The sequence below is a fragment of the Podarcis pityusensis genome (assembly GCF_964106645.2).
Source record: "Podarcis pityusensis genome assembly, chromosome: 2".
NCBI classification, from domain to species: domain Eukaryota; kingdom Metazoa; phylum Chordata; class Lepidosauria; order Squamata; family Lacertidae; genus Podarcis; species Podarcis pityusensis.
Window position 1 is genome coordinate 59,028,703 of NC_138029.1, and position 17,558 is coordinate 59,046,260.

General features: G+C 43.2%; 1 protein-coding gene across 1 annotated transcript in view; it reads left to right on the plus strand.

Annotated features, from left to right (window-relative positions):
• JADE2 (jade family PHD finger 2) overlaps positions 1–17,558 on the plus strand; it is a 141,056-nt gene that overhangs the window by 22,250 nt on the left and 101,248 nt on the right. The gene's annotated exons all lie outside the window — the stretch shown is intronic.

Sequence of the window (17,558 nt, forward strand, 5' to 3'; positions counted from 1 at the left end):
TGGTCTGAGGAATTACAGCTATATGACAGTTCCCAGTTGAACTTTGCTAGAGCTGTCTGTCTAATTGCTGTCCTTGGTCCTGCAATACCTACTATCTTTTGGCTTTCATTGCACTTTTGATCCAGGTAAACCCCTAGTTCACCCCAAACTTGAGTCCAAGACAAATGAAAGCCTCTGCAGACATTCATTCACTGTCATTTGTATTCTGGTTCCACTTTTTGTCTTGACGTGGTAAAACTTTAATTACATGTTTACTCCTTGATACGCTTACATATGTATATATTTTAATTTTGCACACTGGTGTGGAGTTGTTGGGTAAGCTGTGACCAAGCAGAAGGCATCCAGAGTTGTGGTATATGACCATCCACAGAAAGACTTGGGGACGGTCCAGTAAATGGCTTTCCATAGAGCTCACTAAAACCTAGGGCTAGCCTTGAGCATATCGTTTGTAGATGATGGAATGTTACCATCCTTGCAGCACTCATGGATCAGTGTAATGTGTGAATGAGCCTGACACAGTGGGAAATGCTCCAACAGATTTCCATATGGCTTCCAGTTTCTTTAGCTATTTTAAGACAATAGCTAAATTTGACTGGATGATGAGTATTCTCAGTAGACCACAGTTTAGAGATATCCTGCATCTCCCAACAAAAAGCAGTTTGTGTGTGCATTTGGGTGGTGCCAGTTTTAACTACAGCTAAAGATGCAGTGCTGCACTAGTGGCGTTTGGGATGAAGACTCCACGTAGTGCAGGAACGAATGTATTTTATTTGTTCATTCTAACGTTCATTGGCTGTGTTTCCACTGAAAACTTTGCTTAAGGCAATGCACAATAAAATTAAATGCACAGAATAAAAGAAGCAAAACAGTAAACTACAACTCAGCAGAGAACGAAGATCAAATTCTATACATCAGTTACATTTTTTAGTTTCGCTACCTGGTACTTGTGAAGAACAGCTCATTTGACAAGAAAGGTTAGTTATACATATTTCGCTAGGGCCCCAGGAAGTGTGTGACACACAGTACCCAACAGAAGAATCAGATTCCTCGGAGATGAGGTGAATCACTCATCACAAGCTGAAGGAGAAACAGCCTGGCCCTTTCAAATGACAACTCAGGGTTGGAAAACTGTTCTCTTTGGTTGCCTGAGGTGTCATTCTCCATTGCTCTAGCAAATACCATTCCTTTCCAAGATACCACGTTTCAGGAATTATGCCTTTGCGCAGACTGAGAGCACACATTACTGTAGACTGAAAACATGAATTTTGTTGCCATGTGGGAAGAACTGGCTGTTGATGGTGAACAGGAAAGAAGATATAACGGGTGCTTTTAACACATTTATTTATTTATTGTGGCTACACCTGTATGTGCGGTTACTGAGATAGAAAGGAATCAAAAGCATATAGACAGGCTTGAATAAAATGGCCTTGTGGGATCTAAAAAACATTCCCTGTCATAGCACTGGTGAATCTTCACTGTAGTGTAAGCATTATTAAATATTTATTTCTAAATTTTAGATTTTTTTTAAAAAAAGTACTTAGAATTAGACAGCACTTTCAAGCAGTGACTTGGATCCCAAGTTGCTCCTCCATTCACACCAGGGAGATGGCAGTTTTTGACTGCACCCACCCGTCCCAAATCATCCCCAAAGGTTTCACAGTCCCCAGGAGCGTATTTTCAGGGGACATCAGAGAAAAGCTGAGGCATGAAAGCCCCATGATCGTGAACTCTGTTGTGATCCAAGCCATTACAATGAAACTCTTACAACAATCCTGCAAGGTGGGTGTGTATTATCAGCCCCGTGCTGTAGATGTGGGTGTTGAGGCTGTGAAGCAACCAATGACTTGCCTAAATCTAGACATTAACGGCAGATGTAATACTCTGGGACCTGCTGATTCATAGCTCAGTCTTTTAGCCACTCTGCCACATTGACTCTCCAAATGAGCTAAGATGCCATCTCTGGCACACTAAAAAGCAGCCCTGGATTCTGGAAGGCGCAAGATCCAAGATGAACGACCCTAGGACTGTCCCTCTTGAGGCTGTGTTCTAGTTCCATCTTTGAGCTGAGATGCCCTTCTTGTTTCCTCTAGATAGAAGCATAGGCAGGAAAGATAAGGAATCAAAGGCATTAGTGCAACATAGTCATTAGCTAAATCAAGAGTGGTGCTTATTATGAAAGGCTGTGTGACAAGGGATTAGCTATGTGCATTTGCAGTGCAACTGGAAAAACGAGCTTCTTTGCAGAGGAAAAAAACACACCAAGCCTTTTGTCAACACTGAGGTCATTATGCAGCATTATCAGGACACCCAGCAACAAGCCTGAGGCCCGTTCCAAACAGTCAAGGTAGCTGCCATGTATCTGTGGAGATGGTGAGACTATAGAGTCCTAACACAATATAGGCTTCTGCCTGCATATGCGTTAGCAATGTGGTTTACAAACATGTGCCATAATGGCTCTCTTTTGGCAAGACAATATATATATTCCTTTTGACAGCCTGAAGATGTATTTAAGTGGTGATAAAGCATAGTGAAATCGTAGTATGGATGGAATTGCAAGGCTTTTCACTGTTCACCTGTGTCTGTTCCTCTTATTCAGGGGCTGGCTAGTGACATATACCAAGGGAATATGTATGTAAAGAAGTACAACCAAAGGAATTGGGGAATATCCTTCTTTTGGCTGCCGCAGCACAGGTTACCCAGATACAGTGGTACCTCGGGTTACAAACGCTTCAGGTTACAGACTCTGCCAATCCAGAAATAGTACCTCGGATTAAGAACTTTGCTTCAGGATGAGAACAGAAATCATGTGGCGGCGGGAGGCCCCATTAGTTAAAGTGGCACCTCAGGTTAAGAACAGTTTCAGGTTAAGAACAGACCTCCAGATCGAATTACCGTATTTTTCGCTCCATAGGACGCACTTTTTCCCCTCCAAAAATGAAGGGGAAATGTGTGTGCGTCCTATGGAGCGAATGCAGGCTTTCGCTGAAGCCTGGAGAGCGAGAGGCATCGGTGCTCACCGACCCCTCTCGCTCTCCAGGCTTCAGGAAGCTATCCGCAAGCCTTGCAAGCCCGGTGGGAGTTCCCGCGGGCTCACAAGGCTTGCAGGCAGCAGCCTGCAGCCCCGGCGAGTGTCCGCAAGCCTTGCGCGCCCGGCAGGAGGTCCCGCCGAGCGCGCGAGGCTTGGGGCAGCAGCCTGTCGCCCGAAGCACGGGGAGCCCTCCGGAGGGCTCCCCGTGCTTCGGGGGAGTGTCTGCAAGCCTTGCGCGCCCGGCAGGAGGTCCCGCCGAGCGCGCGAGGCTTCGGGCGGCAGCTTGTCGCCCGAAGCACGGGGAGCCCTCCGGAGGGCTCCCCGTGCTTCGGGCGAGTGTCTGCAAGCCTTGCGCGCCCGGCAGGAGGTCCCGCCGAGCGCGCGAGGCTTGGGGCGGCAGCTTGTCGCCCGAAGCACGGGGAGCCCTCCGGAGGGCTCCCCGTGCTTCGGGCGAGTGTCTGCAAGCCTTGCGCGCCCGGCAGGAGGTCCCGCCGAGCGCGCGAGGCTTGGGGCGGTAGCCTGCAGCCCGAAGCAAGCGAGGCTTGGGGCGGCAGCCGCGGCGGGGGGGGGGAATAATTTTTTTTATTCATTCCCCCCCCCCCCAAAAAACGAGGTGCGTCCTATGGGCCGGTGCGCCCTATAGAACGAAAAATACGGTAAGTTCTTAACCCGAGGTACCACTGTACTAAAAACAAAGACTGTACAGTACGTGGTTAAGTGATCTTAAGTGTGACAACCTCTTTTGCCCTTTTCCAATCCTGCAAGACCTCTGTCATCACCTTCCCATTGTTCCCTGAGTTTCTGGTTCAGATCTGACCTTGCTGTGTTTGGGATCCATATTAGCTGAGAGCTGCCAGAAATTGTCCCCTGAAACTATCAACTTAATGTAGCCATTCAAAGAACCAATAATAAAGAATATATAATGCCTCATTTACAATTATATTCTGCCTGCCTTTTGAATATTGAGCACCATTTTTGGTTGCTGTCTTATGGAAAGGATTTAGTAGACTTTGGAAAATAAAGCAGAATAAATTGACCAGGAACATGGACCAGGGGCCTTAGACAGCAAAAGGGAGAGATGGATGGTAGTACTATATCTGCATAGTACTGCTCTATACCAAAAGTGAATGAGGAAATGCTTACTTAAACACACAGGTTTTAAAACAGATGGAAGGAGATACTTTTACACAACTCACTATTAACCCACAGAACTAATTATATTGGGAAGGAGTGAAGGCTAACTTGCAACCAAAAAAGGTTTTTATATTTTCACAGAAGTGCATCAGTGGTTTTGACCAAGATGTCCAGAGGCTTGGAATGTGAATTAAATTCTGCATAAGCCTTTTGTATACCTCTTCTGAAATTGCCAATACTTGCTGCTTTCAGAAAAAGGGTTGAAAACATCACTTTCTAATACATAAGATTCAGAACAATTATTCACAATGGGGCCAGTTCTCAAACACACACTAATGAGAACAACACAATCCTATACTCAGAAGTATGTCCTGTTGAGCTATATGGGACCTGATCCCACATAAAGACGTGTAGGATTGTAGCCCTCAGTGCCTAATCTAGGTTCCAGTCCCACATCCAAGCTTAAGTGAAAGCATTAAGATAAAAGCCAATTCATTCCCATGGCTCCAAGTCCCTATCTAGCTGCCCATGCTGGTCTTGGAACTCACATTCCCATTTCTTGCCAAAAAGGTCCTGAACTTTGAGCAAAACAAAGCATTGCAATTCAAATTAAGCATGTTTATGAAAAATGGCCTTATCTTCTAGTTAAAAGCAGTTTTATTCTTTGTTTTAGTTTTAAAGTCCAAAACAGAATCAAAAGCTTTAGATCTCAGCCAGAAGCAGATTTCACACAAACACAGAAAAGTTAACCAAAGAGGAAGGAACTCTGGTGTTTTCCAGGGACGCTTAAAGCAAGCTAGGTGTCTAGCAGCCCCAGATTTGCCAATCTGCAGCTGCTTTTAAAAGCATTGGCTGTTGGTGGAGGGTTTAAAGTGCCAGTTGAATTCTAGTGAGATTGGCTAGAGCTTTTGTAGGTGAATAAAACAGCCTTGAAACGGATATAGAAAAATTAATAGGAAAGCAAGTGAAGAGGCTGATGGGAAGAGAATAAAGTGAAGTGGTTAGATATGAAGCAGAAGTGGTTTTGTGCCAAGCCAGTGAAAAGCAGCACATTATGGGAGATGGAGAATTTCAACAGTTGCACAGGGGTCTGACAAAACTGCTGACCATTATCATCTTCAGGTTTCTCTTGTTTGTACGCGTCACTGGGGTAATAAAGTTGAGTCTTCAATGCAGCAAGAAAATGGCTTCTAAAATTATCTTCCTCTAGATTAGGCTCCAGTGGAAGTCTGTTTATGGTGGTGATGTCCCGCTTGTTTCAGCACTTTGCAGAGCATATAGGCACTTCTCGTGGTAGGCATGTACTTACTGTAGACTGCTAGCCACAAATATGCTTAAACTGCTTAATTGATTTGACTTCCCTGTATTTAAAGCAATTTTATTGCTTGAAGAGTTCCTACTTGTTTGGTCCTGTTGGTCAGCTGACTGTCAGTTGGAAACCAGACAGCAGTGGTAGTGGTGGTGGGGAATCTTCAGAGCCCTATTTGAAGATCCTGGGGATTGAACCAGGAAACTTCTTCATACAGAGCAGATGCTCTGCTATTGAGCTACAGTGCTTCATGTGTAACATCAATTCATGGATTCCATTTGCACCCCTCTTCCTTTCCACCACATGCATCCATAAGGGAATGCCTTGCAGAATGGTAGTTTTCCCCAAAGTATAAATGCAAGTAGGCCTGAAAATGATCTGCCTCCACTCAAAGTTTGAGGACTGTAAATTGTAGTCCTGTCGGGCCAGTGAGTAGAGGCTGATCATTTTCAGGGACGCGGGTGGCACTGTGGTCTAAACCATTGAGCCTAGGGCTTGCTGATCGGAAGATTGGTGGTTCAAATCCCCACGATGGGGTGAGCTCCCGTTGCTTGGTCCCTGCTCCTGCCAACCTAGCAGTTCGAAAGCACGTCAAAGTGCAAGTAGATAAATAGGTACCGCTTCTGCAGGAAGGTAAACGGTGTTTCTGCGCGCTGCTCTGGTTTCACCAGAAGCGGCTTAGTCATTCTGGCCACATGACCCGGAAAAACTGTCTGTGGACAAACGTCAGCTTCCTCGGCCACTAAAGCGAGATGAGCACCACAACCCCAGAGTCGTCCGTGACTGGACTTAACTGTCAGGGGTCCTTTACCTTTACCTTTTTAGGGCCAGTGAACACACTTGGTTGCAGCTTGATCCTGAGATGTGCTCACTACTTAAATACAGGCTATGCCCGATTTGTGCGTGGTTGTGTTCTGGGTTATTGTGCATGACAGTGGAGCATGCATAAGCCCGCTCTGCCCTATTAAGCCCCATTCCACTCCCTTTCCTGGCCACCTCTGGGTTGCCGTGATGCGTGCGTGCACAGTTGTGCACATTCTAAACGTGTGTGAATTGGTCCTTGCCTGTAAACTGTTTGGTTTAGTACAGAATATACTGACCACAACACCCATGGAACTAAAAAACCCATAAAGTGTGATTCACCTAAAGATCCTGCATAAGGAATTCCACTTGTGCCATGGAGTTCCCCCCACCCACAGTCCCCTTCTAAATTTGGCTCTGGGGAACACTGGGAGAATCCCCAGAACAGCATACAGGGGGAGGAGCAATTGTTCTGTCTGGCCAGCTGAAAATTTTGTGCAGACAGACTGATCGCCTCAGCTTGACATTGAATTCCACCCATAACATTATGTTTATACTGAAGGAGTGTTATACTGGCCTTCAGGGCAGATTAGTCAGAACAGATGTTTCAGATTGGAGTGTTATGCTTTGGTCAGTTACTTTGGAGTAATCTCAGTGGCTTCAGTATACGTAATCTATGCTAAAGATTCTGCAAATCATAGCCTTAGGCTCATTTTAATACTCATGCAATAGCATGAACTGAGCATAAACAATTGTTCCAACACATTAATGAGCCTTCTCAGTGTGAGAACTACACAGCCTGCATCAGTGTCAGATTGTTCCTTTATGGGCAAAGTCTACAGCTGATAAAGTATTCAAATTAAGCAAATTTATGCAAAACTGTCTGATCTGCTAATTAAAAGCGGTTCTAAGCAAGACTTCCTTCAGTTTACTTAAGATGTCTAAAATGAAAATGATCACTTATCCTAAACATAGTTGCTTGGAAAGTAAATCTCACTGTTTCAGTAGAACTTTCAAGTAAGTTTGTTTTGGATCAGGGCTTAGAGTCTCATTTCAGAATATGGCAGTGTCATGGATTGGCTAGAAATAATGATACTTTGAGAAGTGGCTGATTGGTTCTGCATTGATTGATTATACAGTTTCTTTTAGATTCTGCCAGCCTTCAAACCATTCATGAAGTTAGTGCCCAGTTGACTTACTCTTGCTTGGTAATTCCAGAGCACAGTCCATTAGGGGCTAACCTCACTGGATTTTAATATTCTAGATTGCATTTTCTATGTCTCTTAAAAATAATATAACATCTAGTTGAACTTTTTTTTTAAAAGAGCACTTCATATTCGGGCAGGTATAGCCATAGGATGGCTTCCAACTCTATGACTCTATAAGTTGCTTATGAAAAGCTAGACGGCAGCCTTTATGATATTTGTTTATGATTATTCTTGTGATCTCAGGTTCACACAATCAAAGTATTTCCTCGGCCTTGAACCGAAACCTGTGATTGGTTGTTTGAGCTCCGAGAAGTAAAGAGTCATGCTGGTTGGGTTATCTTTTGTTATGGCTGTGGCTAATGTATGGGGCTATTGCTTCCTATTGATTCAAGGCTTTTAATTCTTCAGAAGTGTTTAAAAAGAATACCAACCCACTTTCCTAAGTAGGCAATAAATAAGAACCTTTGCAAATAGCATGTTGAAACACACTTGTGGTGATTTGATTCAGCCTCTGCCAGTCTCGGGAGCTCAGAGGAGTGGAAATGACATATATTTCCATTGAGCTGATTTTTAATGACAGTATTTATCATGTTAAAGCAGTAGCCGATGCAGAACCAATAACTCAGAAGGACAGATTGCCAGTCCAGCACCTGCAGCACTTCCTAATGCAGGGTTTCTTACTGGCTTTGGAAGTTATAGATGTTTGCTGTAGGTTCTTTGGGAGCGGGAACTTTTCTCTGGGTGAATGAATTCTCCATTCACAAACTGTGTGAGGCAAGAAGAGTTCTGAATGGATGACACAGAGCTGATGAATGGCACCACAGGGGCGCCAAGTATGGGGTGCTCTGGGTGCCTGAGCACCTACCCAAATTTTGTTGTGGGTGCTCAGCAGCCACACCACAGGGCCCCCACACAACTTCTGAGGTCGTGCAAGGCCTCGGACAGCATCTCTGAGGCCTCAGAGATGCTTTCTAAGGCCTTCTGAGGTTTTAGAACCTGACTTCCGGTGGTACCAGAAGTCAGGTTCGAAGGCTGGGGGGCGGGGCGGGTGTGATGTCATACGCTGGGCACTCATAACCTGGGGCCCAAGTTGGCTCCCCTGGTACACCATAGGCTTTATTAGAGCAACCAGTTGGCAATTCACCCATCAGTCAGTACAATGGCCCTAATCCAATTAAAGTTGGTGGTGCCAAAGTCCCATTGAAACCAGTGGATAAAACACATGGACTAACTTAAGTCCAGTTCCTTTCAGTAGAATATAAGGTCAAAGGGTTATATCCAATGGAATCCCCTCAAAGACAAAAGGCTTATTGATCCAGTGGCAGCAAAACACAGAAGGGAAGTGGTTTGAGCTTATTCCTCCTCTCGCTGACAGTTCCGTCTGCCTTTGGGAGTGGTAGTGCAAGGAGGCTGCAGGATTGAGGGTGAATTGGCAAAATATACACTCCCTTCTCATTGCACTAATGGGAACTTCCACTGCATCAAACAGGTTTCAGCTGCTATCTTGGCAGCTGTCACCAACTGAGTTTACTATTAGCAGAATCCGCACATTGGAACTCCCTGATTATTGACACCAGGAGAAAATATACATAAATAAGAAAATCAGGGGAAACATAAATAAAATACAGCATCTTCACAAGCAGGGAAAGAAAAGTAATACAATACAGTGTTGTGTGAACAATTAGTCTATCAAACTTAAATTTATATGTGCGTTCACAGGCTTGTCAGATAAATAAAAAAGATAATAGCATTGCTTCCTATGCTCTCTTTTCTCAGTTTTTTTTCTAACCAAAACTGTTTTCTGTTAAGACTAATACCTCAGACCAGAACATGTTCACACTATCCAGACCTTAGTTTCTGGCCACGCGTCTCCTAGTTTGGAAATGAAATGAAATCATACTGTTCAGCAAGGAATTTTTCCTTTGTACTTCTTTGTCCCCTTGGATACTTTATTTATAGGAAATTTCTCCCAGGAGGGCAATTTGCCATACAGGTAACTCTCAACTTAACACACATATAACTTGTGCACATTCAGCTTGATGTGCTTGACAGTTAGGGGGAGGGGGAAAGAAAGGGGGTGGGTGTCCATGGAAAAAGACTTTGGCAATCTCACCTGCCATTGAACCCAGTGTGTATTGGCTTTACACGCTGTCCCCAGAACGTAACCCCCATGTAAGTTGAGAGTGGCCTATCCTATTCTAAGCTGATCAAGGGTCTTTCAGAATTTTACTACATATGACCATGCCAGTGCTAACAAATACAAAATGATCCCTTTGTTTAAGTCTGCCGCCTCCTTTGTGTATAAAAATCAGCAGAGCTAAATAAAGAGGAATGACGGTCTATTTAATTAGAATGCTCTCATTTGTGCTGACAAAAAGGTGGTTTAGACCCCTGCCCATTCCATTTCTGCTCCTCTAGTGGTGTTCCAGTTAAGTTCTCACCAGAGTCTCTGACTCTTGAGTGGAACCAAAAGAGGCATCAAATCAATATTTCACATGATAAAGAGACCAAGCCCTTTACAGGCACGTTTGCATCTTTATTTACTTGGCTAAATTGGATTAATTACATAGTGGCGTCCCCCTTTTTTGCCTATGAACCTAACAGAAAAGACCTCAGTTGGCAACCCAAGAGCCAAGTGTGTCTTAATATTGGTTGTAGATAATGTTTTTCATAGAAGTCCAATAGAGTGTATAACTGATGAGGCTATATATTAAATGATCTGCTATTATATTTGAACAAGAAATGGCGCTGCAGTAGGATAACTGGGGCCATTCCCGATGCCAAGTGTCTCACCCATTTGGTCCAAATTTTAAATGTTGTCAATGTATAAGCATTTTCGAAGAATTGTAAAGAACCAAAATTTTGTTTCCAGAATGGGAGGGTGCTGTGCTGTGTGTCCTCTAACTACATCCCTCATCCATACCCGTTGTTCATTTTCATTCTCCGTTAGCAAAGGAACCATATGGTTTAGTTGACATGTTTCCAGTTCATAAGTTTATTTTTCTAGCCAAAAGCCATGACAAACTTTTATTAGGCAATAGTATTAATAAAAATAATACAGAACATACATCCACAATATAAAAATCCATAGTATAACTAAGGCTTTGTGCATCTCTGACAGCTAAAACTGTTATTTTGCCTTTTAAAAATCCAGCTTGCCAACACCCATGATGTAAGAGAGAAGTTTCCAGAGACACCAGCAAACTGAAATCCAGCTTGATTTCAGATTGAACCTCCGAATCACCACAACAATTTATAGTGATTTTCCTGATGCTTTTGCAGCCAGTGCGTAGATGGCCACTCTCTGTGTTACGAAGCTATTATTTTCCTTCAGAAGAAACCAAATCCTTTCTGCTGGGGTGTGCCTGCTTGCTTGTGTGAACAAGGGTTTCAGAAAGTGATCTCTTGGATCTCTATATGAGGGGCAGTCTAACAGATAATGAGTGATGTATTTTACCTGAGGTTGACCACAAATACAAAGTCTGTCTGAGTATGTTATAGCAGCCATCCAATACTGCAGTGGGTGTCGCTTGGAAATGCAGCTCAGTAAAGGCATTTCTTAAGGAAACTGGTGAGAGTTCGGTCAGATAATGAGCTCTGAAATGCTCTCTTCTCAAGAGTGGATACCAAGGGGGGGAAATGGTGTTTCTAATTAGTTGTAGGTTCCTTCTGGATTCTATCTAGAAAAGCCAGTCCTTTAGTTGACACTTATTCAAGGTCAAAATAGAGCTCATTTCTGAAAAATAATAATACAAACATCTTGACAAGCTGCTTTCCAGAGTTGGTTATCACCTGATTCTATATAGCACAGTACAGGAAAATGCTCAATAGGCACAGTAGCAACTTTAAAAATGTACTTCAGCTGAGTACAGTCCACTTTTGCCTTAATTGTTGGACTGGACTCTGTGCAAAGAAGAACTGCTCATATCCCTGATGGTAGAGAGTAAAGCTTCTGAAAAAAAGGAGTGCCAGAACTGCCTCAAGCAAAGCCAAAATAATGCAGCCCAACTCTCGTTGGGGCAAAATTTCCAAAGGTGTTCGTGGCACTATCCAGACACTTAATTCCTGCCCTCTTCTGTTCCATCCTTTCCCCTCATGGTGCCAACATCTGAAGCTGATCTCTTTGCCCAAATGGCAGAAGCAGTCATGGCTTCAAATGCTATTACCTTTCATCTTCCATAACTTCCATACTCTGCTTTCTTCTCCAGAAATTTGTTACATAGAGAAGGCCCACCTGAGCAACTAATTTCTACTTGGGGGTGTCCTGATTGTCTTTTGCCCAGTGGCTACGGAAAGGCCAAATAAACTAGAGCCATAAAGCTGATTAACCTATCATATTCCTGACCAGTTTATCATTCTATGAAATTAGAGGTGTATCCCTTTAAACGTTTCTCATTGTTTGGAGAAGCAATTAACATCTTCCAAGCAGATCAGTGGAACTGGTGTTGCTAAGCAGCAGAACTTTAAAGATAATTTGTCAATTTCTGCAGAAGGAAGAAAATAATAAACAGTCCTATTGAGAGAAAATTGCTCGTTTTCCAGTATGCAACTTTCCCTCCACCACCAGGTCTTCAGTTCACCATTGCTCAATTTATTCTTTATTTAGCTTCTATAAATAATTCGGAATTGAGTGGAATGATTGAGTCTTTTCCCAAACGCTAATCCTAGATAATTTGAAACAAAAGGGGGGAAATGTTCAGATTACAGTCTGAGTATATTAGCTGTTGGTAGCTTTCCAGACCACTTCTGTGGTTTCTTTTAGGCCTTTTCTGCAGCCTTCCATCACTTCTAAAGGGCCCTAGTTTGAACATTCATATTTTTGTGCATTTCCAGCTCCACATCAGAAGAAGTATCATCATCATCACTAGAGTGGTGGCACACTTCCTTGTCTTTGAATGTGGGAAGCTTATCTCTTCAGAGGGGCACTAAACAAGTGAGGTAGCAATATTACAAATCAAGGCTGTGCATGCCTTTCCATTTTCAAGGAAATAGATGCAGTCATTTGGCATAATATTAGAACTAATCTGCTGTCTCGGTCCTGATATGAAAAGCCAGAAGAGACAGCTTGGGAGTAGGGGATTCTAGGAAAGGGTAATTTAGTGATGGAAAAAGCAGAAGTTTGCAACCTGTGTGGATGTTCAGGTAAGATATTTGTCCCAAACATCCATTCTGGATTCTACAAGCTCTCTTGAGCTTTGATACCCTGCGACTGTTGCGTGTTTTCCATTCAGTCCTGGCTCACCAGGTAGCCAAAGCCTCACACACAGCTCAGTATATGTAAGCCTCTCAGCAAAGATGATGCTGCCAGAGGCTGCAGCAGGTGAGAACATGTGTTCAAATACAGAGAAGCCATGACCCCAATTAAAGCCATCCTGGTGACATAGAATGAACTAAATAAGTGGAGCCAGGTAGCTGCTGGAAATCAGTCAGTCAGTCAATCAATCAATCAATCAATCAAACAAACAAACAAAAACACCAACCAACCAACCACCACCACATTTCATTTTTATGGTAATGAGCTTGCTTGCAAAACAAGATTCCTTTCTCATCCAGGCGCATGTCAGGGAGAAGGTGTGTCCACCTGCTGCTACAAAAGAACCCCAAAGTGATTGATTTTTAATGCTTGATCTTTAATGCTTGATCTTCACTGCCTGTGTGCCTGCGGCATAGAGGTTGGGGGTGGGGAGGGAGGGAGGGAGAGAGAGAAAGAGTGAGTGAGTGAAGAGGGAGGGGGACTGCAATGAAAGCAGCAAACTGTCAGGTAGCTGACTGTCAATTAAGCGAACTGCTCTTCATTCATGACCTTCCGTTAGCCCACCCTCTGCCGAAAAGGCCTCCAGATGGTGGGGAGGGCGAGGAGGAAAAGCACTTTGCTGCAACAATAACAGATTACGGAGGCACGCTTAACTCTGCTGACATTTGGTCTGTGAATGAGATCTTCCCCTTTGTAGGGGTTCATTGGGTGGGAGTTCAGACGCTGCTTGGATGGGACAATATAAGCAGATAGACAGCCAGATTAGATGGAGTTAGCTTTTATCTCCTGATCCCCTATTAAAACTATTTGGGTGATTCACGCCATTGAAGATTCCCATCTGTGGCTTTCTTTCTTTCTTTCTCTTTCTTTCTTTCTTTCTTTCTTTCTTTCTTTCTTTTGCATGGACTCTGCAAACAGTATCAGTCCCCAAGCGCTAATGCATTATATAGTGCCCAACAGCTTGCCATTTAGTTCTGTTGAGAAATTTTCATTTTTGTAGTGCACACCTCTGCAGTCATGCCTGCAAGTGAAAACATAGTACTGGTTGTATGGATTTCTGGCTTCCATTTCCAATTTCCTTCTACCACATCAAGAACAAGACAGTGTTTCTCTCTTGTAACAATTTCCAGAGGGGTTAGCTGTGTTAGTTTCTTGCAGCAAAAACCGAAATGAGGGGGGGAAAAACAATTTCCCTCTGACCTTGCTGTTTACAATTCCTAACCACCAGCAGCCTCCAACCAAGCGTACAGATAGATAGATACCTGTAACTCAGGACAACACTTCATGCATCTGATAATGTGGACTGTATTCCATAAAAAATCTTTGTCTTTAAGGTACCACAGGATTCTTTGTTGTTTCCTCTTTTGTGCTCCAGTACTTCCATTTTACCAGAATATATTGATAAAAAGGTCCCAGCCATTGCATACCCAGATTTACTAATATCCCTGTTCATAGACACCTATAACTTAGCCTGACATGAAGCCCTAAACTATCCACATGAGAATACACTGTTTTATGTTGAGTTTAATACACTGGGTGCAAATTCTGTGTTTTATCGATGGTAGGTAGAAATGGGTTAGGGTTGGTTAGGCAAGTGAAGAGTTGAAGCTATGTGGGATGCTGGTGTTAAGGGCTTGGCAGAGCTAGGAACTCAAGCTTTGCATCAGCAGGACTATCTGGGATGGTTTCAGGACCATGGCTAGAGTGCCTATAATATTCTCTGACAGGCAGGTAACACCGACCATGTTTGAACAATCAGATCTTTGTTTAATAAACCAAAATGCTCACGAGCTCATGGTTTAGTGTGAAGTTTGAAAGTGTCCCATGTAACATGAGAGCAGAGAGCAAGAGCGTACTTGCGCAGGATGCAGAGCTCAAGGGAACAACGCATTCAAGCAAAGCAAAAGCCATTCCAGATTCCTGCAGGCAATCCCTTGCTTGGACGCAGGGGGAGGCAGAGCTGAAGTATCACTACAACTTAAACCATAGGATACTTGAAATGTCATTCCTTCCTATTGTTTAAGTTGTAGCATGTGATTCTCAGTTAGCATGCTTTAAAAATGGGAATAAACAGATTCATAGAGGATAAGTATGTCAATTCCTCTTAGGCATGATAGCTATAAATTGAACCTCCATGGCCAGAGGCATCCATCTATTGATTATTGGATGCTGGGAACTTTCATCCGGGGGGCGGTGAGTGGGCTTTGCTTCCAAGTCTCCCTCGGGGTCTCTGATTGGCTGCTGTTGCAGACAAAAAGGTAGACCAGACCGTGTCACATTGCTTTGCTCAAGCATTGCTGCTTGCTGCTTGTTTTCTGTACCAGTTTTGCACTGATGGGGAGCTTCCAATGTTAACTTTTTAAACTGACGCTGTTGGCTAAAGCTGCTGCGATAAATCCCTGCCCTGTTCCACAGTTGTTTTTGCCTGTGTCACTTACTGAAGAAGCTGCTCTTGCCAAGGTTTCAAAATGCCTATTTTCTGGACAAAGCTAAGAGCTTCTCCTGTGTCTTCTTTCTTCTTGGTCTGTCTGCTACTTCCGGACGCTATCAGTCACATCACCCTCTGATTCTTCTCTTCTTCAGGCTGTCCTCTTCCAAAACTCTTCCTGTCTCTCCAGCTGCCTTTTATTTGGTCAATTCCGTTTGGTTCTTTCATTCCCCATGGGAGCTCTAGAGAACTTACCGGTAGCCTTTATTTCTCTCCTCTTCTCACTCTGTATGTTTGTCTTCAGATGTTTTCTTTTTCTCCCTTTATGTTGAGGAGTCTCCAGTCTGCATTTCCACCCCTGCCTCTCTCCGTTGTCACTATGGCTGGAATCCAGACATGTCCACAATGGACCGAGAGGGCCAGCTCTTTGCCTCCTGTTTTCAGTGTGCAAGTTCCCATTGCAGAAGAGGCAAGCTACTTTTTAACATTGATAGCAGCTTGTTTCTTGGACAGTGGGAATTTCTGGTGCTTTTGCCCTGAGGTCAACCCTTCCATTGTGAACCACCCTGGGATGTTCAGATGAAGGATGGTATACAAATTTAATAAATAACAACCCCCATCTTTCTTCATGTCATGCTGCCCATTGAAATTCAATACAGCAGAGACAACATTCCCAATCTCTTTAGCAAATCTGTTTCCTCTCCTTGGGTTTTTTTTTGCCGGGGGGGGGGGCGGGGGGCGTTGGTTATTGTCAGTGATACTTTGTAGTCTCCTTCAAGCAGCCCTGGTCCTCTCGCCATCCTTTACTTTCAATATCGATGCTGTTTTTTGTTTCTTTGTTTTAGGTCTTTAAAATCCTGAAGCATTTAAAGGAGGCTTTTCAGAGATGGAGAGAAAAAGAGCAAGGTTTAAAATGGGCATAAAATGCTGTCATTAAACCACATCCAATATATGGGCAGGCAGATTGTCATGGTCACCAATCCTAATAGATATGCAGCGCTTAGCAGACTAGGCATCTGGTGGAGGCTTTGCTTTATCTTGTTTGCTCTGTCCCTTTAGGAGATAGTCACTTGGCAATACTCAGTAACTTAAAACCACCTCTAGCCTGATATAGTGACAGAGAACAGCAAACACATGGAATGTGTTTCTAAAAGGGCAACAGTGTTCATTATGTTTTAGAAAAAAGTCCTAGATTAGCATTGGGCTTCCTTTCCTTTTTTATTAGCTGTCTTATTGCCTGATAACTAGATATGCAAAACTGCAAGGATTCTGACATCTTTTGCAAATCCTGCCTTGTGTTTAATTAGCATTTATCTTAATCTCATTTTAATTTTTTTTTCCACACCCAGCAGCGCAATCAAATGCTACTGCGGCATTTTTTAACAATTATGTTATGTTGGCAGATAGAGACTTCAAGGAAGCTGACCTTTCTCAAGCCCAGACTTATAAAAGAGTAGGCTGTTAATTATGTTTTTATTGGAAGATGCATCCCGACTGCGTCTGGGCAGTCCAGCTTTGCTCTGTTTAGATGGGGTTGGAAATGTTCTCCAAACAAATGTGGTGGACAGAAAGAGCTGCTGGTGTGGAAAGAGGGGGCCCTGACTTTAGAAGAAAAGGTTGCTTATGTTTTTGTACTTTAGCTTTAATTGGGTTATCAGCTGCAGCTTCAAGGCTTAAACGAACTGACCTAAATATTAGATCTCTGTTGGGGTTAAATGTTCCCCCTTCCTATAAAGATTTGGTTTCCAAAGTAACTTCTGGAGCGTTTTAGCTCTGTGTTGAAAGTATAAAACTGCCTTTGAATCATTTATTACTGTTCACGCTGAGCAGTAGTTAGCTTGTCGAGAATAAGCACTCAAAACAAATTAAAAGGCATCTGAAGAAAACACCTGATCCATCTCTGTCCTCATGTAAGATCAGAGAATTTGCTAGAGAGAGACTGATTAGAGCTGGTGGTATTTGAGTATTATTGCCAGTTTTGTAGATTATCATTTCAGATAATAACATATAGCAGAAGGAAGGCAAAATTATCCATTTTCATTTACAAATGACCCTTTATTTCCTGAGAAGCGGGACGGCTGTAGTTAAATCAAAGGCTAATTCTTGACAGAAAAGCATTATTTGCCATGATGGAATTGTTGTTCTTGTTGCTGTTAGGATGTTATTTCTTTTACCCTCACAGTGTACATTAGGGGAATCTATAGAAGGAAAATAGGAAGGAGATGGGGGTTGAAATATTCTCATGAGAGCAAGCCTCAGCATAGATCTTGGTGTTGCAGTTTCATGTGTCACTGAGAATCTGGTTGGGTTTGGCTGCAGACATTGTCAAGAAAGACAATGGCTACCATTTTGTTTACTATTCCCACCCTTTCTCTGAATAACCTTTCCCCTTTCTA